The sequence below is a fragment of the Euphorbia lathyris genome, chromosome 1 (genome assembly GCF_963576675.1).
Source record: "Euphorbia lathyris chromosome 1, ddEupLath1.1, whole genome shotgun sequence".
NCBI classification, from domain to species: domain Eukaryota; kingdom Viridiplantae; phylum Streptophyta; class Magnoliopsida; order Malpighiales; family Euphorbiaceae; genus Euphorbia; species Euphorbia lathyris.
In genome coordinates, this window is record NC_088910.1 from 83,559,573 (window position 1) to 83,585,128 (window position 25,556).

Below are 25,556 nucleotides of genomic sequence, written 5' to 3' on the forward strand. Positions count from 1 at the left end.
TAAAAAATAAAATTCAATTTCACCATCTTCTCCATCTCTCCTTAATTTTTTTTTCCTTCTTTCTCTCATCTCTCTCATCTTTCTCTTTCTAAATTAATAAAGCATTCTACATCTTTATGCTGGAAATTCAGTACCATAAATCGTTAATTATTCACAACAAAAGAAATCCAATTTAATTGCTTAAATCTTCTCCACTTGAATACAAATAAATAATTCAACTAAAACCAATGATTGTATATTTCAATCACTGGGCAACTTCCCTGATCGAAAAATCAGAAACTTGTTCTTCTTTGAATAGGAAAACTGAATTCCATTATCCTTCAACAAATCTTCAATCCTTTCAGGCTCTTTACTCTCACATTCAATCTCATAACTGCTTCCAAATTCATAAATAGTCTCATCAACCTCCCTTTCTAATTCCTACACCCACCCAATCCCACAAACCCTAACTCTTTCTCTTTGACGCTAAATTCCTCTCTGACTCTCCTTATTATATTTAAGCTCTCCAACGATCCCAATCGCCATGGCTCCACAACAACCAAGCGTCCAATTAGCGGGTCAAGAGGCTCTTCTTCCTCCTCAACGCAGCTGATACCATTGGAAATGATGGGCTTGGCTTTCAGGGAGAGGACACGATGAGAATCTTGATTGTAAAAACGGATTCAGAGAACGGTGAGGTTTGAAGTTAATTGGGAGTTAGGGGTGTCGCAAAAGAAGTTTTGTTGAGCTAATGTTTTGGTGTGGAAACGAGAGAGGAGGGAGGACAGATTTTGGTGGGCAGTTGAATCTGGGAGGCGGAGTTTAACTTCGACTTCCATGATCAGAATTGAATTGATGATATCTCCCGCCAATAATTCAGTTGAAAATATAGTGAAAGAGATTCAGGAATTGCAGGAGGTGACAACGACAGCTTTTGCAAAAGGGGGAAGATAGAGATTGGAATTTCAACCTTAGAATTTCAATCCAAATTAATTTAGAGAGAGAAACACGAGAGAGGAGAGAGAAAGAAAAAAATTGAAATTAAGGAGAGATGGACAAGATAGTGTAATTGATTTTTATTTTTTATTTTGGGGTTTGTTTATGATAATTAGATAATAAATGGAGTTAATTTATAAAAGAAATAAATACAAGGACTAAATTAACTATTTTCCATTTGACTTTTAACACCGTTAGTCAATTTGATATGTGTTTGCTAACAGAATGAACCTCAAGGTACTATTTTGTAAACTTTTAAACCACAAGACTGTAATCGAAAACATGTGTAACCACAATGTTTATTTTTGTACTTTTCCCTAAATATAAGCTTTCATTTATTCATATCATGTAACATCACGTCACATCACGTCACATCACATCATATCATGTTACGTTACATCACGTCGTGTAATATCACGTCACGTCACATTATGCTACGTTACTTTACGTCACGCAATGTTACTACATGATGTTAAGTTATGTTATATTACATTATGTTACGTAATGCAACGTAACTTTAAGTTACGTTATATTAAGTTAATTCATATTAAATTATGTTAAGTTAAGTTAAATCACGCTACACTATATTACGTTACGTTACATTACGTTAAGTTACATTATATTAAGGAACATTACGTTACGTTACATTACGTTATGTTACATTATGTTATGTTACGTTACGTTACGTTACGTTACGTTACGTTGTGTTCCATTACGTTACATTATATTATGTTACATTATATTGCGTTACGTTACGCTACATTACGTTATATTATGATACGTTAAGTTACATTACATTATTTTAGTTCAGTGATGTTTCAGTTTAATAATATCTTAGTTTAGTGATGTTTCAGTTCAATGATGTTTCAGTTTAGTGACGTTTCAATTCAGTAATATTTTAGTTTAGTGATGTTTTAGTTCAGTAATATTTTAGTTCAGTAATATTTCAGTTCAGTAATGTTTCAGTTTAGTAATGTTTCAATTTGGTAATGTTTCAGTTCAATGATGTTTCAGTTGAGTAATGTTTTAGTTGAGTAAGGTTTCAGTTTAGTAATATTTTAGTTAAGTGATGTTTTAGTTCAGTGATGTTTTGATTCAGTGATATTCAGTTTAGTAATATTTTAGTTCAGTGGTGTTTCAGTTCAGTAATGTTTCAGTTTAGTAATATTTCAGTTCAGTGATATTTCAGTTCAGTGATGTTTTAGTTTAGTGATGTTTCGGTTCAGTAATATTCCAGTTTAATGATGTTTTAGTTCAGTAATATTTCAGTTCAGTAATGTTTCAGTTTAGTAATGTTTCTGTTTAGTAATGTTTTAATTCGATAATGTTTCAGTTTAGTAAGGTTTTAGTTCAGTAATGTTTCAGTTCAGTAGTATTTCAGTTCAGTGATGTTTCAGTTCAGTAATGTTTCAGTTCAGTAATATTTCAGTTGAGTGTTGTTTCGGTTCAGTGATATTCAATTTAGTAATATTTCATTTTAGTGACATTTCAATTCAATAATGTTTCAATTTAGTAATATTTCAGTTCAGTGTTGTTTCAGTTCAGTGTTGTTTCAGTTCAGTAATATTTCAGTTAAGTGATGTTTTAGGTTAGTAATGTTTCAGTTTAATAATATTTCAGTTCAATAATGTTTTAGTTGAGTAATATTTCAGTTCAGTAATGTTTCAGTTAAGTGATGTTTGAGTTCAGTAATGTTTTAGTTTAGTAACGTTTCAGTTCAGTAATGTTTGAGTTCAGTAATATTTTCAGCTCAGTGATGTTTCAGTTTCGTGATGTTTCAGTTCAGTAATATTTCAGTTTAGTGATGTTTCAGTTTAGTAATGTTTCAGTTCAGTGATGTTTTAGTTCAATAATGTTTCAGTTCAGTAATGTTTCAATTCAGTGATGTTTCAGTTGAGTGATGTTTCAATTCAAAATATTCAAGTTCAGTGATGTTTCAGTTCAATAATATTTTAGTTCAGTAATATTTTAGTTCAGTAATGTTTCTGTTCAACGATGTTTAAGTTCCGTAAAGTTTTCTATTCAGTGATATTTACGTTACATTACGTTTGTGTGAGGATATAAATCAATTGCATGAAGGGAGTCGTATTTAATATGACATCTAAATGGATGACAATAGACATTTATTATTGTCATTAGTGTGACATTAGAATATATGAATTATAGAGATTGTAAGTTTAATGATTGTTTATAAATAAATGAATACTTAAAGAAATAAAAAAAAAATTTAAGGATTTACAAATTGATCTTGGAATCCTAAGGATTTACAAATTGAGCTTACAATCCTAGAAATTTATAGATTGAGCTTACAATTCTAAGGTAATGAACAGGGGGACAACACCATTAATTACAACATCATTAATGTTGTATTTGGTTATCATAAATAATGTTGTACATTCTCAATGTCAAGCTTTTCGTGTTCCCAATGAATAATCATTATTAAGATTTAATGCATATAACATTGATTAGACGGATACAAAATTACTAAAAAGAAGACGTCTTCTTATGTAAAATAAAAATATCCGGAAAAAAAATTATTTCTTCGAAGTTGGTTATATCTTGAGGAAAGAGAAAACGTTTTTCAAAGCACAATATTCCAAGTTACAACTGACATGTCATCAGGTAAAACCCATTTTAATATTAAATCATGGACCACTAGATCTTAATCCAATGGCTATTAAACACTCACCATATATGGAGATAATTTAGTGCTCACCATTGAGAACAACCCTATATATATATATATATATGAGAGATCAGGTGTGACATATTTCTTATGGTGTGACAAGCCTTATTGTGTGACAATGACCAATTTTGTAATTAAGTTGGGGAATGTGGCAAATTTGTAAATAAAAGGAAAGAGAAAATTATTTTATTTTTTTCTTTAAAATGCATTTTCCCGACTTTTCCAACATTGTTTTTCAAAAAATTTATACCGTTTGACTCGTCTTAATTAGACGGTCATTATAAGATCCCACAAGCTCGGGTAAAAAAATTTCCGGTAAACGGAATCCGGCGATCTATTTTTTGTGAGAAACAAATGTCCAGAAAATTTTCAGAAAATTCCAAAAAATGTAAAACATTATGCTGAGAAACTTTAATTCTTGACTCAAAGTGAGATTCCTTACTGTTTAGTCCCAAATCAACGGAAGCCGACGATTAGGTGGATGTTTTCCGGTGAGAAACCCGAAAGTGCCCAGAAAATTCTCAAACAATTATAGAAAATGTAAAACATTATTCGGAGAAACTTTAATTCTTGAGTCGAAGTAGGATTTTTTACGGTTTAGTCCCAATAAAACGTTTTTCTTAATTTTATCCATTTTACATGCTTCAACATTTTATTGGGTCAAAACCGTAAGGAATCTCATTTTGAGCCAAGAATTAAAGTTTCTTAAAATGATGTTTTACATGTTTTGAAATTTTTTGATAATTTTCTGGGCATTTTTTGTCCTACCTTTCAGCACTATGTGTTGGAATATTTTATTGGAACAATATAACAATTCTGTTTGAACAATATAAGTATTCTGTTGGAACAATATAACTATTATGTTGGAACAATTGGTACACAGATTTATTCTGTTGGAATAATATAAGAATTAGAATTATTTTCTAAATAATATAACTAATATAAATTTGAAGATACTACATTAAATATTTAAAAATAAAAATAAAATTGAAGACGATCGATAATAAAATTGATTTGGAACAATTGGTAAACTGATTTATTATGTTGGAACAATATAAGTATTATACTGGAATAATATAACTATTTTATTGAAAAAATTGGTACGTTGATTTATTCTGTTGGAACAATATAAGTGTTATGTTGGAACAAATGGTACACTGATTTGGAACAATTTCGTACACTGTCGGAACAATGTAAGTAGGATAAGAAATGTGTTCAGAAAATTATCAAAAAATTTTAAAACATATAAACCATTATTTTAAGAAACTTTAATTCTTGGCTCAAAGCGAGATTCCTTACGGTTTTGACCCAACAAATTGTTGAAGCATGTAAAATAGATAAAATTAAGAAAAAAATTTTATTGAGACTAAACTGTAAGAAATCCCGCTTCGACCCAAGAATTAAAGTTTCTCATAATAATATTTTACATTTTTTGGAATTTTTTGAGAATCTTCTGGATACTTGTTTCTCTCGCAGGAAAACGCCCACCCGGATTCCGCTCACTGGAATTCTTGGTAAACTGATTTGGAACAATTGGTAAACTGATTTATTATGTTGGAACTATATAATTATTATACTGGAATAATATAACTATTTTATTGGAAAATTGGTATGCTGATTTATTCTGTTAGAACAATATAAGAATTATTTGGAACAAATGGTACACTAATTTGGAACAATTTCGTACACTGTCGGAACAATGTAAGTCGGATAAAAATGTGTTCAAAAAATTTCAAAACATATAAAGCATCATTTTAAGAAACTTTAATTCTTGGCTCAAAGCGAGATTCCTTACGGTTTTAACCCAACAAATTGTTGAAGCCTGTAAAATAGATAAAATTAAGAAAAAAGTTTTATTGAGACTAAACTGTAATAAATCTCTCTTCGACCCAAGAATTAAAGTTTCTCAGAATAATATTTTACATTTTCTGGAATTTTTCCAGAATTTTCTAGGCATATGTTTTCTCGCCAGAAAACGCCCACCCGGATTCCGATCATCGAAATTTTTTTTACCTGATCTTCAGGGATCTCAAAATGAACATCTAATTTAGACGAGTCTAATATATTTAGAAAATTTTTTAAAAAACAAGGTTAGAAAGGTCGGAAAATGTATTTTTAAAGAAAAGAAATAAAACAATTTTCTCTATCCTCTTTTTTTTTTATTTACAAATTTGTCACATTGCCATTTTTAATTATCATCAAAACTACGTAGTTTTGTTATGTAATATAATAAGCTCTTTGCCACACCTAGATCCATTGTCACACTGGATCTCACACACACACACACACATATATATATATATATGGAGTTGTTCTTAATGGTGAGCACTAAATTATCTCCATACATGGTGAGTGTTTAATAGTCATTGGATCAAAATCAAATGATCCATAATTTAAGTTGTGATTTAATATTAAAATAGGTTTTACCTGATGACATGTCAGTTGTAACTTAGAATATTATGCTTTAAAAACGTTTTCTTTTTCATCAAGATATAACCAACTTTCAAGAAATAATTTTTTTTCTTCGGATATTTTTATTTTGCATAAGAAGACGTCTTTTTTTGAGTAATTTTGTATCCGTCTAATCAATTTTATATGCATTAAATATATTTCTCTTAATAAATGCTTATTAATTGGGAACATGAAAAACTTGACATTGAAATGTACAACATTATTTATGACAATCAAATACAATATTATTTATAAATGGGCTATCTCCATTTTTCTATCTTCTTTTTTTTCATTCAACTTTTTTTTTTTCTAATTTTCTCTCCTAAACATCAGCACTCTACCTCTTTCTTTTTTTTTTCTTCATCAGCTCATTTTTTTTCTTTCTCAGACTCTCTCCTCCTTTTCCGTTTTTTTCTCCTCTAGATCTGTCCCCTTAAGTCCTACATATATTTTCTTTTATTTAGTCCAATCCCTCTTTTAATTTTTTCTATTTTTTTGTTTATTATCTTCATAAATCATACCCTCATCTTTCCACATCCCTATCTCTTATTTTTTTTTTGAGATTTTTGGTCTTCTAATTAATGGTGTCCCCCCTATTTATTACTTTCATCTCTTATCTCTGCCTTTTCTCTTTTCAAGTCTCCTCCTCTATTTCTTCCATACTTTTGTCTTTTATTGATTTTCTTGTTTTAACTTAAAACTAAGTAATAATAAGTGTAATGGAATTACGTAAACTAAAAACTAATAATAATATAAAAAACGATGTAAATTATGAAAACACTAATAAAAAATGATAAATATCAAGAGCTTGTGTTTTGAATTCACAAGAGTCTGAAACCGGTATGTTTTCTTTGTTCGGTTTTTCCACATTTTTAGACTACTGAGACAAGGAGCCGTTTCTAACTTTTCTCATCGTGTTCCAAACCGTGATCCCATACAAAGAGACGTGGGGCCCACCTGCAATATGCTGAGCAAAGATAACTATAATTTCATCATGAGGGTCGAAAAAAGTTCATGCTAATAGTAACATAACATAACGTGACGTAACGTGACGTATCATGACATAACGTAATGTAACATAATGTAAGGTGACATAACATGATGTGATGTAATGTGACGTAACGTAACATAACGTAACGTAATGTAACGTAACGTAACATAATGTAACATAACGTAACGTAACGTAACGTAACGTAATAATATAAACTCAATTTACGTAAAGTTATTATGTAACAAAATCAAAATCACATCTTTAGAAATAATTTACTAAACTAAAATATTACTGAACTGAAACGTCACTAAACTGAAAATCCTTAAGATTGTAAGCTCAATTTATAAATCTTTAAGTTTTTTTTATATCTCTTTAAGCTTTCAACTTAGTGTAACGTAACATAACATAAAGTAACGTAAATTAGCGCAACTTAACATAACGTAACCTAATTTAGTGTAACTTATTATAATGTAACATAATGTAACCTAACCAAACTTTACTGAACCGAAACATCACTAAACTGAAACATTACCGAACTCAAACATCACTTAACTAAAATATCACTAAACTTAAATATTACTGAACTGAAACATTACAGAACTGAAACATCACTAAACTAAAATATCAATAAACTGAAACATTACTGAACTGAAATATCACTAAACTGAAACATCACTGCATTGAAACATTATTGAACCAAAATATTACTGAACTGAAACATTACCGAACAAAAACATCAAACAACACTAAACTGAAATATCACTGAACTGAAACATCACTAAACTGAAACATTACTCAACTGAAACATTAATGAACTGAAACAATACTGAACTGAAACATCACTAAACTGAAATATCACTAAATTGAAACATCACTAAACTGAAACATTACTGAACTGAAATATTATTGAAGTGAACATTACGAAACCGAAACATTACTGAACTTAAACATTACCGAACTGAAACAACATTGAACTGAAACATCACTGAACTAAAACATTACTCAACTGAAACATTGCTGAACTGAAACAATACTAAACTGAAACATTACTGAACTGAAACATCACTGAACTAGAACATCATTGAACTAAAACAGCACTAAACTAAAACATCACTGAACTGAAATATTACTGAACTGAAACATCATTAAACTGAAACATCAGTGAAGTGAAATATTACTTAGCTAAAATATTACTGAACTAAAACATCACTAAACTAAAAAATCACTGAACTGAAACATTACTCAACTAATTATTACTGAACTAAAACATCACTAAACTGAAACATCACTGAACTGAAACATCATTGAACTGAAACATTACTAAACTGAAATATTACTGAACTAAAACATCACTGGACTGAAAATCCTTAAGATTGTAAGCTCAATTTGTAAATCCTTAGGTTTTTTTTATTTCTTTAAGCTTTCAACATAATGTAACGTAACGTAACATAATGTAAATTAGCGCAATTTAACATAACGTAACCTAAATTAGTGTAACTTATTGTAATGTAACATAATGTAACTTAATCAAACTTAACATAATACAACTTAGCGGAACTTAACGTAACATAACTAAATTGTAAAGTAACTTAATGTAAGCTTAATTTATAAATCTTTAGGATTGTAAGCTCAATTTCTAAATCTCTAGGACTGTAAGCTCAATTTGTAAATCCTTAGGGTTTTTTATTTCTTTAAGCTTTCATTTATTTACAAAAAACCATTTAGCTTACAATCCCTAACGTAACATAACGTAATAAATATAAGCTCAATTTATAAATCTTTATGATTGTAAGCTCAATCTAAATCTTTAGGATTGTAAGCTCAATTTAAAAATTTGTCAATGTTAGGGGTGAAATTACTCTTCACTGCCAAGGTTAGGGGCAAAATTGTACTATTTTAGACGTTATAGAAAAAATTGCTCCTAGCCGTAAACTTTAGGGGCATTTAGGAAAATAAATTTTATATATATTATAATCTTTATTTTTTTAGTTATTATAATGTTTGTTCATATTTCATTTAAACATTATGTTACAGAACTGAAACATTACTGAACTGAAATATTACTGAACTAAAACATCATTGAACTGAAACATTACTAAACTGAAACATCACTGAACTGAAACATCACTGAACTGAAACATTATTGAACTCAAAGATTACTAAACAGAAATATTACTGAACTGAAACATCACTAAACTGACACATTATTGAACTCAAACATTACTGAATTGAAACATTACTAAACTGAAACATTACTGAACTGAAACATCACTCAACTGAAACATTACTAAACTGAAATATTACTAAATTAAAATGTTACTAAAGTGAAACATCACTCAACTGAAACATTATTGAACTCAAATATTACTAAACTGAAACATTACTCAACAGAAGCATCACTAAACTGAAATATTACTAAACTGAAACATTACTGAACTGAAACACCACTGAACTGAAATATTACTAAACTGAATACCACTGAACAAAAACATCACTGAACCGAAACATCACTGAACTAAAACATCATTTAACTTAAACATCAGTAAACTGAAATATTACTAAACTGAAACCTTATTCAACTGAAACATTACTGAACTGAAATATCATTGAACTGAAACATTACCGAATTGAAACATTAACGAATTGAAACATTACTAAACTGAAACATTACTGAACTGGAATATTATTAAACTAAAACATCAATGAACTGAAATATTATTGAATTGAAACATCACTAAACTGAAACATCACTGAACTGAAATATTACTGAACTGAAACATCACTGAATTGAAACATTACTGACCTAAAAGATTACTAAACTGAAACATTACTGAACTGAAACACTATACTGAAATGAAATATTACTGAACTAAAACATCACTGAACTGAAATATTACTAAACTGAAACATCACTGAACTGAAATGTCACTGAACTGAAATATTACTAAACTAAAACATCACTGAACTGAAACATTACCGAACTCAAAGATTACTAAATTGAAACATTACTGAACTGAAACATTACTATAAACTCAAATATTACTGAACTGAAATACTACCGAACTCAAACATAACTGAACTCAAACATCACTCAACTGAAACATTACTGAACTGAAATATTACTAAACTGAAACGTTACTAAATTGAAACATCATTCAACTGAAACCTTAATGAACTGAAACATTACTGAACTGAATATCACTGAACTGAAATAATACTAAACTGAAACATTAATGAACTAAAACATCACTGAACTGAAATATTACTAAACTGAATATCACTGAACCAAAACATCATTGAACTGAAACATCACTGAACTGAAACATCATTGAACTGAAACATCACTGAACTGAAAATATCACTGAACTGAAACATCACTTAACTGGAACATCACTGATTTGAAATATTACTAAACTAAAACCTTACTCAACCGAAACATTAATGAACTAAGATATCACTGAACTGAAACATTACCGAATTGAAATATTATTAAGCTGAAATATTATTGAGCTGAAATATTACTGAATGAAAATATTACTGAACTGAAATATTACTGAACTGAAACATCTCTGAATCGAAACATCACTGAACCAAAACATCACTCAACTGAAATATTACTGAACTGAAACATTATTGAACTGAAATATCACTGAACTAAAATACTACTAAACTGAAACATTACTCAACTGAAACAATACCAAACTGAAACATTACGAAATTGAAATATTACTAAACTGAAACATTACTGAACTCAAACATTACTGAACTTAAACATTACTGAACTTAAACAATACCAAACTGAAATATTACTGAACTGAAACATTAATAAACTTAAACATTACTAAACTGAAATATTACAACCGAAACTTTGCTAAATTGGAACCTTACTTAACTGTAACATTACTGAATTGCAATATTACTGAACTGAAACATTACTGAATTGAAACATCACTGAACTGAAATATTACTGAAGTGAAACATCACTAAACTGGAACATCACGGAACTGAAATATTACTGAACTAAAACATCATTGAACTAAAACATTATTGAAATCAAAGATTACTAAACTGAAACCTTACTGAACTGAAACATCACTGAACTGGAACATTACTGAACTCAAACATTACTGAATTGAAACATTACTGAATTGAAACATTACTGAACTGAAACATCACTCAACTGAAACATTATTGAACTGAAACATTACTAAACTAAAACGTTACTAAAGTGAAACATCACTCAACTCAAGCATTACTGAACTGAAACATTACCGAACTAAAACGTTACTAAACTGAAATATTATTAAACTAAAACATTACTGAACTCAAACATCATTGAACTGAAATATCACTCAACTGAAACATCACTCATCTGAAACATCACTTAACTGAATCATCACTGAACTGAAATATTACTAAACTAAAACCTTACTCAACTGAAACATTACTGAATTAGAACCTCACTGAACTAAAATATTACTGAACTAAAACATCACTGAACTAAAATATTACTGAACTAAAACATCACTAAACTAAAACATCACTGAACTGAAATATCACTGAAATATTACTGAAGTGAAATATTATTGAACGGAAACATCACTGAACTGAAACATCACGTAACGTAATGTAGCGTTATCGAACTTAACTTAATCTTATGTAACTTAACGTAACGTAATGCAACGGAATGTAACACTACACAACGTAACGTAACATAACATTACGTAAACAATCATTGAGCTTACAATCCCTAACGTAATATTACCTAAACAATCATTGAGCTTACAATCCCCAATATAATGTAACGTAACTTAATGTGACATAATGTAACGTAACTTAATATGATGTAACATAAAATAACTTAAAGTGATGTAACATGACGTAACTTAACGTGACGTAACGTAACGTAACGTAACGTAACGTAACGTAACGTAACGTAACGTAACGTAACGTAACGTAACGTAACGTAACGTAACGTAACGTAACGTAACGTAACGTAACGTAACATAACGTAACGTGATGTAACATAATAAATATAAGCTCAGTTTATAAATCCTTAGGATAGTAAGCTCAATCTATAATTCTTTAGGATTGCAAGCTCAATTTAAAAATCCTTAGTTTTTTTTTTATTTCTTTAAGCTTTCATTTATATATAAACAGTCATTGAGTTGTCAATCTTAACGAACGTAACATAACCTAACGTAACATAACGTAATGTAACATACGTAACGTAACATAACATAATGTAACGTTACCTAAACAATCATTGAGCTTACAATCCTTAATGTAACGTAACATAACTTAGTATGGTGTAACGTAATGTAACTTAATGTGATGTAACGTAACTTAACCTTACGTAACGTAATATAACTTAAGATACGTAACTTAAAGCGATATTACTAAATATAAGATCAATTTATAAATCTTTAGCATTGTAAGCTCAATTTGTAAATCCTTAGGTTTATTTTATTTCTTTAAGCTTTCTTTTATTTATAAACAATCATTGAGCTTGCAGTCCCTAAAATAACGTACCATAATAAATATAAGCTTAATTTATAAATTCTTAGAATTGTAAGCTCAATTTATAAATTCTTAGGATTGTAAGCTCAATTTATAAATCCTTAGTTTTGAAAGCTCAATTAACGGGACCTAACATAACGTAAAGTAACCTACTGTAACGTAACATAGCATAATATTCTTGTTATTTGTATTTTTTTTTATTAATTTTTCTCTTTTTTCTTTGTTTCTCTTTTCAAGTTTATTGGCTAGCTAAATTTGGGTTACCTAATATTTTATACTCCATCCATTTTAAAATAATTATCACATTTTATCAAATTTTTATTTAATATTATTTATCAGGTCTAGTTTTCAATGTAACTTTTTCATATTTTTCCCTTATTAATGAGCTTAATATTAATTGCACTTTTTATCATTTTAAGTTTTTAATGTATAAAGAGTGAATTAATTTAACGAGTGGCATAAAAAATGAGAATTGTTAATAAAGAAAGATAAATAGTATTTTAGTCTATGTTCCATAAATTTAATGCAAATCAATCATTTCCTTAATATGTGTGATTTGGTCAAATGTGACAATTATTTTGAAATGGATGGTGTATTATTTTAAAGAGTCAAATAATTAATTAGTGTTGAAAAGACTGTAAAAAGAAAAATAAATTTAATACAAATTATATAGATTATGCGGGCATGAAATTACTAAAAAAAAAAAAAAGACTCTTCTTACATATAATAAAAACTTATTTGTCATAAACAAAATTTATTTGTCATAAATAATATTTTACCTATCTAATATCAAACTTTTTGTCTCCCTAATGGAAAATCATTTTTTTTATAGAAAAAGAAAATATGTACACAATGCACCAATTAGTAAAATAAAGACTTGAACAATTATTGAAATATATATATATATATATATAGTGAGATTTTGTAACAATCTACTTAAATTCAACGTCCGCTTTTAAATATTGAAATATTTTTTTATTTTTAATTTTTTTCATGTCTAATCGTATGTTTGTGATCTTTTACTAATAATAGTAAAATAACGTACATGTGAAGTGTATATGACAAGAATAATGACTGAGAAGACAATTTGATGAATTATTCTCAAAGTTGACATAATTTGTCAATATTAAGAGTGCAATTACTCTTCACTGGCCTTGTTTGATATAAAAAAAAAACTACTTAATTTAATATTTTAAACTTATTTGATATAAGTGTGTTTGATCAATATTTACATTAGGTGCTTAATCTATTAAATTAAGTTAATATTTCACTTAATTGGATAAGTAGAATTTTTTAACTTATTTCTACCACTTAATACGGTAAATAAGAGTTCTTAATTATTTTCATTTTATTTGACTTTTATATCCTTTTAATTTCTAGAAGATTTTGTAGAATATGGAATATGTATCAATGTTCATCATTTTTCAAACAAGGATTAATTATAAAAGCATCTTTGTTTGTGTTTTTTACTTTGCAAAATTCTTTTCTTTCTTCTATGTAAACTTTTCTCTTTTCCATGGGTTGTATTTGTTTCTTTTGAATTAATCGAAAGGAATAAGATGTAAAAATACTTCTAACGTTTATAAGCAGGAGCAATTTTACCTTTAACGTCTAAAATGATGCAATTTTACCCCTAACGTTGGTAGCCAAAAGCAATTTTACTCCTAACGCTGACAAGTTGGATCAATTTCAGACATTATTATGAAACACGGATATTTTGTTCCTTATTCAGTACCAATTGCACGTAAGTTGATTCTAAAAAAAGATTTCATATTTTTTTTATGATTTAATAATAGAATTGGAGATTAAATTTTTTCAAATTCGGAAAATATTTGGATTTTTTTGTCCAACTTGTAGAAAGTACAATATAGTTTTTCATTTTTATTTTATTTTTTCACGTTTAATCATATGTTTGTGATCAGTTACTAATGCGTGATAAAATGACGCAAATGTGAAGTTTAGATGACAAGATTCATGAACGAGAAGACAATTTGATGAATAATTTCTCCATTCGACCCAACTTGTCAATGTTAGGAGTAAAATTGTTATTGTCTGCCAATGTTAAGGGTAAAATTGCATCATTTTAGACATTAGGGGTAAAATTGCTCTTAAGTGTAAACACTAAGGGTATTTTTACACCTTATCCCTAATTGAAACGATATAAAAAGATAAAATTGTCTTATTTATAGTTTTTTATTTTTTTCGTATGGTAATTATCAAATAGATTAATTATATTCATCGCTTAATTTTCAGTATAAAACAAATGGTTTTACAATTTAATACTTTTAGCTTTTATGATATTTAGCGCTTAAAATTCAGTATTTAATTTTTCAACACTTAATTTTCAGTTTTATCAAACAGCACCTTACTCTCCACCATCAAGATTAGGGGTAAAACTGTACCATTTTAAATATTATAGAACCGTAAACTTTAAGGTATTTAGGGAAATAAATTTTATATTTATTATAATCTTTAATTTTTTTTATAAACCTTCAGGCCACCATATCAAGAATAAATGAAAATATGAGTAGCTGGTTCTTTATAATTTCAATGAATTCTTCCAACAAGTTACGATTAGAGTATATGCACAAAGAAGAATAATATTATGCCTTATTATTGACTAATGGGTAGGAGTATAGTAAGGATGTTACTGGGGAACCAACTATAGTCTCTCCCATATTCAGTATAAATAATGGTATTAAACCTTTGGAAAGTTTTCATAAAAAAAAACCTTTGGAAAGTTTGTTTCCACCAGTTCATCTCCGTTAAAAAATCAAGCTAGATATAAGAGTGTAATTCTTTCTAAGAGAGAGTAAAGTATTTAAAAAAAATGCGACAATCATTTATTACACAGAGAATCCTTTTTAAAAAATAGAATATGTTTGTAGATAACCTGATAACCTTTTGGTAACCTGTTATAACAAGTTATTTAATCAGATTTTATTAGTCTCCATTCATAGAGAGTCACCATTGAGAACTTTTCTATATATATATATATATATATATATATAAGAGGGCTCTTGTGAGAACCATTGTTTAGGTGATGACACTTTGTTATGTGAGAACACTCAAAACTACGCCGTTTTGATGATAATTAAAAAGAGCAAGGTGACAAATTTGTAAATAAAATGAAAGAGAGGATAGAGAAAATTGTTTTATTTCTTTTCTTTAAAATACATTTTTCCGACATTTCTAACCTCGTTTTTCGAAAAATTTTATACTATTAGACTCGTCTAAATTAGACGGTCATTTTAAGATCCCTGAAGTTCAAGTAAAAAAAAGTCCGGTGAACGGAATCCGGGTGGGCGTTTTCTGGCGAGAAACAAAGTGCCTAGAAAATTCTCAAACAATTTCAGAAAATGTAAAACATTATTCTAAGAAATTTTAATTCTTGGGTCGAAGTGGGATTTCTTATGGTTTAATCCGAATAAAACTTGTTCCTTAATTTTATCCATTTTACATGCTTCAACAATTTATTGGGTCAAAACTATAAGGAATCTCGTTTTGAACCAAGAATTAAAGTTTTTTAAAATGATATTTTACATGTTTTAGAATTTTTTGATAATTTTCTGGGTACGTTTTATATCCTACTTACATTGTTACAAATCAGTTTACCATTTGTTCCAACATAATACTTATATTGTTCCAACAGAAATTTTTTTTATTTCTTTTCTTTAAAATACATTTTCCCGACATTTCTAACCTCCTTTTTCGAAATTTTTTATACTTTTAGACTCGTCTAAATTAGACGGTCATTTTAAGATCCCCGAAGCTCAAGTAAAAAAAATTCCGGTGAACGGAATCCGGGTGGGCGTTTTTTGGCGAGAAACAAAATGCCCAGAAAATTCTCAAAAAATTCCAAAAAATGTAAAATATTATTATAAGAAATTTTAATTCTTGGGTCGAAGTGGGATTTCTTATGGTTTAATCCGAATAAAACTTGTTCCTTAATTTTATCCATTTTACATGCTTCAACAATTTATTGGGTCAAAACTATAAGGAATCTCGTTTAGAGACAAGAATTAAAGTTTTTTAAAATGATATTTTACATGTTTTAGAATTTTTTGATAATTTTCTGGGCACGTTTTTTTTCCTACTTACATTGTTCCAAATCAATGTACCATTTGTTCCAACATAATACTTATATTGTTCCAACAGAAAAATGTTTTATTTCTTTTTTTTAAAATACATTTTCATGAAATTTCTAACCTCATTTTTCGAAAATTTTTATACTATTAGAATCGTCTAAATTAGACGGTCATTTTAAGATCCCCGAAGCTCAAGTAAGAAAAATTCCGGTAAACGGAATCCGGGTGGGCGTTTTCTGGCGAGAAAAACGAGTGTCCAAAAAATTCTCAAAAAATTACAGAAAATGTAAAACATTATTCTAAGAAACTTTAATTCTTGGGCCGAAGCGGGATTTCTTAAGGTTTTGACCCAATAAATTGTTGAAGGATGTAAAATTGATAAAATTAAGGAAAAAGTTTTATTGAGACTAAACCATAAGAAATCCTACTTCGACTCAAGAATTAAAGTTTCTCCAAATAATGTTTTACATTTTTTGGAATAGTTTGATAATTTTCTGGGAACTTTTGGGTTTTTTTTTATTGAAAACGCCAATCTAACCGCCGGATTTCGTTGATTTGGGACTAAACCGTAAGGAATCTCATTTTGAGTCAAGAATTAAAGTTTCTCCGAATAATATTTTACATTTTCTGAAATTTTTTAAGAATCTTCTGGACATTTGTTTCTCATAGAAAAACAGATCGCCAGATTCCATTCACCGGAATTTTTTTTACCTGAGCTTCTGGGATCTTAAAATGACCGTCTAATTAAGACGAGTCCAACGGTATAATTTTTTTTTGAAAAACAATGTTGGAAAAGTTGAGAAAATGCATTTTAAAAAAAAATAAAACAATTTTCTCTTTTCTTTTATTTTCAAATTTAGCACATCGTTTTGGTTAATTACAAAATTGGTCATTGTCATACAATAAGGCTTGTCACACCATAAGAAATGTGTCACACCTGATCTCATCTCTATTATATATATATATATATATACACACACGTGAGTCTCACTTACATAATATGCTATGAAGTAGCCTTAAATTTGTAAATAATCTGCACTTAAAATTGTATAAAACAAAGTTTAAGCAAAAGTTACCTAAATTTACTAGTATATATGTATATATATTATATATATACTTAAACTACAAACCCACCTTCTCACCAAACCCACCTTCTCACCATCAATCAATTCGTAGACATACGTTATTAAAATAACATATTATAATATAATCTATAGGTTCAAGTCTAGAATCATAGGTAGTGAATTGTAAAAGGAAAAAAAACGGTGGTTCATGAATTTAAGCATCTTTTTTAAAAAATCCAAGAACAATGGCCAACCTTAATGCTAAAGACAAAAACTAATGATTTCCTTGAAAAGAATGTTAAAGAAATTCCAATATCAAACATTAAAATATTAAATTCATACATGTGGTATTTTCTTTTGTCTAATAGAAAACTAGAATTTCAGAGTTGTAAAGAGGGAAGAAACATACGACGGCTAGGAGATAAAAGCGAGGGTAGCGTATGAATAGGTTTTCTCAAATATATAGTTTTCATGTAAAAAAAATATTTTAATATATATTTTTTATAATAATGTATATATTTATAATAACTATTATTTTTATACAAATATGAGAATGCATGAATTTGATTAATGTCTTTTTTTATAGGCGTTACATAGACTAGGAATGATATATCAGATTCTGAGTGATGCTTCTTTGATCGCAAGTACTACTAAATGTTCTATTTATAAAATTTGTCCGATATTAAATTATACTCTTGCTTGTGAAATGTTACTCAGGTCCTCGAATCTTTAGAGACAGTCTTGGCTGAACCCGAAGAAGGAGGAATTGCTCAATGTAGAAGGGAAAAATAAGCTTTTCTCACATCGAAAAAGAAAAATTTCATTGCCCGTCTCATCCTGCTTACTGCAATGATTGATGACCTCACTAAGCGGTTTCACGAGTATCAGACAATAAAGTATTTATAGACTTTTTTGGAGGATGCTTTTGGAGAAATCTTCATGACAAAGCTTCAGTCTCTAACTATCAAGTTCGGTACTTACAAGAAACAACATAATTAACATGACCAGTGAGCTCAGTGCTGCAGGTCATATGCTGATCAATAAGCAACAATTCAAACTGTTATCCACTCTCAGTCTAATAGTTGAGAGCATATGAAGATGCACCTAACTCATTCTACAACAGTATAAGACTTTTGAAGAAGCAAAAAATCACTTTGAACTTGAGGAGGACCGTTTAGAAACATCTCACTACTAGAAAATTGTCAAACTGTGACGGTATGCTGTGACGGAATTATTTCCGTCTCAAATTTCTCACGGAATTCCGTCACTAAACATTCCGTCAACGCTTGAGACGGAAATTTGTGACGAAATAAAATTTTCCGTCAAAATTAACTAGCGGGAGAATTCCCACTGTCATGCCTAACGGAATTAGAGATGGAAATTATTCCGTCTTAATATATTGACGTTTTTTGTGACGCTTTTATTTTTTCCGTTACAACAGAAAATAATTTTATAATTTTACTTTATTTAAAATATTAAATAAAACCAAAAATATATGTTTAGGGTTTTATAAAATAAATGGATAAGGTGCAAACATACCTCTAATGTCTAAAATGATGCAATTTTACCCCTAACTTTAATAAGTTGGGTCAATTATAGACATTATTATAAAACACATATATTTTGTGTTCATTATTCTGTACCAATTGCACGTAAGTTGATTCTTAAAAAAATATTACATATTTTTTTGTTATTGAATAATAGAATTTAAGATTAATATTTTAAATTCGGTGAAATATTTGCATTTTTTTGTTATACTCGTACAAAATACAATATATATTTATAATTTTTTCCCTAAAAAAGTTCGCATTTAGTCATATGTTTGTGATCTATTACTAATAAGTAATAAAATGACGCACATGTGAAGTGTAGATGACAAGATTGATGACCGAGAAAACAATTTCATGAATAATTTCTCCAATTGACCTAAAACTTGTCAATGTTAGGGGCAAAATTACTCTTGGCTGCCAACATTAAGAGTACAATTACACCATTTTAGACGTTAGAAATAAAATTGCTCCTAGATGATAATGTTAGAGGTATTTTTGCACATTATCCCTAAAATAACTATATAAATATAATAATTCTAATATGTTAACATCTATACTATAAATCTTTTAAAAAAAGTATGTACCTGTGGACCAATTTGAATTGAATTTCAATCCAGTTATTTACATATTTTTTTTTGTGTTTTTCCAAACACAATCACCGAAACCACGTCGTTTAGAAGAAAGACGGGATATAAACGATATACATATACGGCTCTGTTCTTTATCGCTGAAAAAAACTGAATTGAACTGAACTGAACTGAATTGAACTGAACTGAACTGAACTGAATTGAATTGAACTGAACTGAACTGAATACTGCTGAATACTGAACTGAATTTAACTGAATACTACTGAATACTGAACTTAACTGAATGCTACTGAACTTAACTGAATGCTACCGAACTTAACCGAACTTAACAATAATGATGATATTAGACTTTAAAATAATTTTCATGATAATATTGGACATTAATGAACTTATAATAATAATAATAATGGTTCTAATAAATTTAATAATATCAATAATAAATAAATATATTATTAAAGATAAAACTAAATTGAATATCAAATAAAAGCCCGGGATGATAAAATCTTGGCTCGATAAAAGCATATGACATTAAATAAAAATAAGTCTAATTTAAATTAAAAATACAAATTACATACAAACACAATTTATATATAATTTAAAGCCTATGAAATTAAATACAAATCTTCATATGAATACAAACTCTTAACTTTTTATTTTAATTAAGGGTTAAAGTGCAAAAATAACGTTTTGGGTCAGAAGTAATTTTACCTCTAACGTCTAAAATGGTAGAATTTTATCCCTAACATTGATAAATTGGATAAATTTGAGAAATAATTTATAATATAGATGCAATTCCTAATTTTTAAATATGGATGCATATTTTAGTTTTTTTTTATTAAACCATATATACTTTAATAAACTATCATTTTTTATCTAATTTATAGATAATGATAAACTATAAATAATAATAATAATAATAAATAATAATAAATTATAGATAAATAATAATAATAATAAATTATATATAAATAATTATAATATAATAAATAATGATAAATTACTGAATACTGAAACTCAATGCTGAACTGAACTGAACTGAACTGTTACTGAAATTAAGTGATACGGAACATGGCCTACCTCCGCCCCTCTCTCATCTGTGTTGCTCTCTTTCTTTCTCGTTTTCTCTATTTCCCTCTCAAACCAACCCTAGCTTCCACGCCGCCTCTGTGTGTTTTCACGCCTCCGACTCCACACTCTTCCTCTCCGGTGAGTTTCTTACTCTCTCTTTCCTTTACTTTCTCCATTTTCCTGGTTCCATTATCTCCATTTTCGTTGGGGGTTTGAGACTGACGATTCCATTTTCTGCGTGTCTAATTCTATTTGCTCCATTTTCCAATTCTTTATTTATTTTACTTCTTTCGTTCTTGCTAATTTACTGATTCATATGGTCAATAATTTCAGAGTATTTTTTCCTGTTTTTTTTTTTTTCTTATTGAGTTTGGTTTTCTTCCATGTTCACGTTTGTTCAGTTACTTTTGGGAAGTATCACTTGTGGTGATTATACATTGAATCCATGTCTTCTTATGCTGTTGATGAACTCCTTTCAAATTTTCAACCTATAATTTAGCTACTTAGTTGTGTCTCTGTGCTAAATAAATTTAGTTGGGGATAATCTTTCAACATATAGTAGCAAAACATTAGCTTTTACTCATGTAGGTTTTCTTTTCTTGAGCAGTATTTGTTGACTGAAATTGTGATGTTGGATATCTTATTATTCATTTTGCTGCCCTTTATGCATACGAATTGAATTGATTTGTTCTTTAAACCTTTGTTTGGGAGTTTGGAGGTTAATGGAGGTGAGAGTTAAAGGAGGTAATGGAAAGGGAAGGGAAGTGATGGAATGGAAAGTTAAAAATTAACCTTGTTTGGGAGTTTATAGAATGTAAATGAGGTTAAATGTTTAACCTTGTTTGGGAGTTTAAATTTGGAGGGGAAGGAAGGTTAAATTTACTGTCCAGAGACAATAAATTTTAAAAAAGTTTACGTTACTCCCATTAACCCCCAATTTGGAGGTTAGAGTTTGGAGGTTAGAGGAAGTAAAGATTTAACCCCATTAACCTCCATTTACTCCCAAAAAATAACTCCCAAACAAGGTTAACTTAATACTTAACCTTCCATTACTCCCATTTACTCCCATTAACCTCCTCCCAAACAAGGGCTAAGTCTTGACTCTTCAGTTCTACAAGGTATCCTCAGCCCCTGAGTTTTTTCAGTTGTAAATTATTACCCAAAATACTGATTACAAAAAGTTTTGTACTAATCCTTCTACTAAATGAATTAAGCATTTGATTCAAATTTTGGGTTCAATTGAAAGCTACACATTTATATTAAGAACTCACTTTCAAGCAAACAATAATTATATTTGTATCATTCACTCCTTTTAGGTACAATTGTTACATTTCAATAAAAAATTCTCCCCGATCCCCATTCTATACTCGAGGATTTAAAACGTAATGTTAATGTCAAAGACGTTCTTGTCTCTGCAGCTGAGGTGAATGATAGAAGAGAGCATGCTATCAAACTTGTTGACATACTCCATGAGTGGGGACGTGGCTCTCATTTGAAATTTGATCCCTTTTAATCCAATTGAGGGCTTTGATTATCGCAGGTCATCAAAAAAGGCGGTACGACTATGTTTTCTTTTAATTGCTTGCATAAAAAATGACGAGGATATCAAATTCATGCCTTTACTTTGACTAATCACTCTGCCTTTTGTTAGGTACAAGCATTTACAGATGCCCTGGAATCTCGTATAACAACTATGAGCATATGTCAAACACGAGTCCTGGATGTGGTCAGCTTAGAAATGAATTCCAGAAAATCCCTTTACTTACCGACTCTGATAGCTTACGTTCAGAACCAGAACTAGAACCAAAAATTGCAGTCGCACCTTGATGCTACAAGGTTTTCTTCTTAGCTCCAAAATTTAATCCATTCTTGCGTATTCATCGAGAAACTGAATATGCTTGATGACAAGGGTAATCGATTCAACAAGTAAGATTTCATTGCTCAAAGCACACCATTTTTTGCTCTTGGAAAAGTAAGTCTGAAACTAGTTTCTGAAATCCACAGGTATAGTCTAGATCAACAAATCTTAAGTTGGTAGCTGCTCAGGAGATCAGTCTTCTTGAGGGCCATGATGTTTATATACCTTCCCTTGTTGGGGTTATACCCAAGGATGGACCTTCTCCTGACCTGACACTTGTAACAACTCTTGTTTCATTGTTCAATCAAAGAAGAGTAAGAGCAGATACATCAATGATTAGAGAGATAACTTTGAGGGGCCTTGTACTCCATGTTGGTGATATTAAGGATAAGGTAATGTTCCCTTGCCTGAATAGCTATGTTTGTCATTTAGTATACCAAGTTTTGTTGGTTTCGTTTGATATCTGTCATGAAAGGCTCTGATACCATGTCATGGAACCGATTGAACTAAAAGCTCGAGCTGATAGTTAAGGCCCAATCATATATCTTATATTAATCTCCAACAATATCGTAGTATTCTGTGGAGCTGAAAACAGTGTGATGATTTAATATTTCTGTATATCTTTGCGTGTTCTACTTTTTTCATTCATCTTTTTACTTTACAACGTTCATCATCTCATCTTCTTTCTTGTTCATTTATGGGACAGGCAAACAACGTGACCGGCTTGACACTACAGCTTGCTCATACCCGGGCTCCTATTTTTCCACTCCTCTCTTCGAGGTCATATTAATTTTGCATTGAAAAAATAATTACACTTTTTCAACAAAACAATTGATAAGGGGACTAATGCCGAGCAAGTTCACCAGTTGGCTGCATCTACGTCAAAAGGAAAGGGAATAATGCCGAGCAACACAGAGCCAAATCCAAAGGGCGATGTCATGGCAATCACCCTGAGATCTGGTAAGAAAACTCAACACATTAATTCGACTGATGAAAATGCTGAATGCACAGGAACGTCCAAAGAAGCTGAAGGGGAGCAGGAACAGGCTGTTCCCAGTGAAGAAGAAAGTAGGAAGACAACCTGTACCAGTAAGCAGGATCAAGGGGAAAGCGAAAAGATGTATAAGCCACCATCGCCGTATGTTCCACCTGTACCATACCCAACGCGATTGATCAACAAAAAGCTGGAAGAACAGAATTCTAAAGTATTGGACACCTTAAGGAAGTTTCACATCAACATTCCTTTCGTAGAAGCGTTGGCACAGATGCCTACATACGCCAAATTGCTCAAAGACATCCTGTCTAACAAGAAGAAGCTGGAAAACATTTCCATGATCCAACTCAACAGAGATTGTTCGTCAATACTCCAAAACAAGCAGCAGCTACCCAAGAAGCTAAAAGATCCAGGGAGTTTTTCTATTCCTTGCTCAATTGGAAAGCTAAATATTGAAAATGCACTATGTGACCTAGGAGCTAGCATAAACCTGATGCCTTATTCTGTATATGCTAAACTTGGATTAGGAGAACCCAAACCTACTCGTATGTTGATAGCTCCCATTTATATAGGGTTTTTAGGATTAATTTAGTTTGTTTTCCCTTTGTTTCTATTTAATTTCAGTATCGTTTTATTACTTTTTAGTTAAAATTAGTAATTTCCTTTATTTATGGTATTTTTGGTGTTTTCAGGGATTTTCAGGGACCTTTCGTGCATTTCCGAACCAGACCCAAGCCTATTGGAGCATTTTCGGATCATTCAGGGACCATCGGAGCACTTTTGGGATTCGTCAGGGACCATTAGAGCACTTTTCGGAAGCCCAGGGACCTAAACAGATAAAAGCCGGAGCAAAATCGCCCCTTTTTGGACCTATCTCGGTGAGACAATACCTGTCTCGTCGAGACAGGCCCTCGTCTCGTCGAGACACTCCTTGTCTCGACGAGACGAGGCGGGGCAAGGCGCACCAGCGCCTTCCCCCTTGCTGAAATTCGCGGATCAGGGCCCAGAAGCCCATTTAAACACTTTGTAAATGCCCATTTTTACCATTGAGGCATTAGGGTTTCCTCCCTAACTCTATAAATAGGGAGCTAAACCTAATCCTTGAGGGGGGATTAGCCACTTAATAAATTGGAGAGCCGCTAGGGCTTTCTCTCCTCCATAATGTAGATTTATATTTTTTAGATTAGATTTCCAGCTTTCTAGGATAGATTTATTTTCAGTTTTTATTTCTTACTCAAGAACAATTGATGGGAGAAGTTCCTCATCTTCTATTTCTGTAATTGGAATCGGCAAAACGGGTTTTGAATTTCTATCTCTCCCTCTTATCTTTTCCTTTTATATTCAATTGAAGCTTTTTCCATTGTTCCTATTTTCCTATTGCTATGATTGGTTTGTCTATGGACTGATCTCCATCCAATTTGGGATGGGGATGAAATTGATTATAAGAATATGTATGATTAGGGATCTAGGACCTTTGATTGATCAGTTTATGTATGCTTAATGCCTAGAAATTGTTAGGAACATGATTTATGCTAGAATGAACATTGATAATGATCAACTAGCCTGTTTATGTATATAATGTGCTTAATGCCTGTGACCCTGACATTAAATAGGATTATAGATAGATGAGAACCTGACCATGGAATCGTCTATACAGAAATTGTGTAAATCTGACTTCGCTAGAGACCACTAGGAATGAGGCTTTGTGGCTGGGCTACGGCTTT

General features: G+C 30.0%; 1 long non-coding RNA gene and 1 pseudogene across 1 annotated transcript; one reads left to right on the forward strand and one right to left on the reverse strand.

The window, feature by feature from the left end:
• Positions 1 to 240: 240 nt before the first annotated feature.
• LOC136218544 (triphosphate tunnel metalloenzyme 3-like) lies at positions 241 to 909 on the reverse strand (annotated as a pseudogene).
• A 20,090-nt stretch (positions 910 to 20,999) lies between these two features.
• LOC136210898 (uncharacterized) lies at positions 21,000 to 25,153 on the forward strand. Its single transcript, XR_010678250.1, has 6 exons — positions 21,000 to 21,118; positions 22,399 to 22,536; positions 22,632 to 22,906; positions 22,985 to 23,230; positions 23,545 to 23,618; positions 23,705 to 25,153. It is a non-coding gene; the product is annotated as an uncharacterized lncRNA (long non-coding RNA).
• The last annotated feature ends 403 nt before the right edge of the window (positions 25,154 to 25,556 follow it).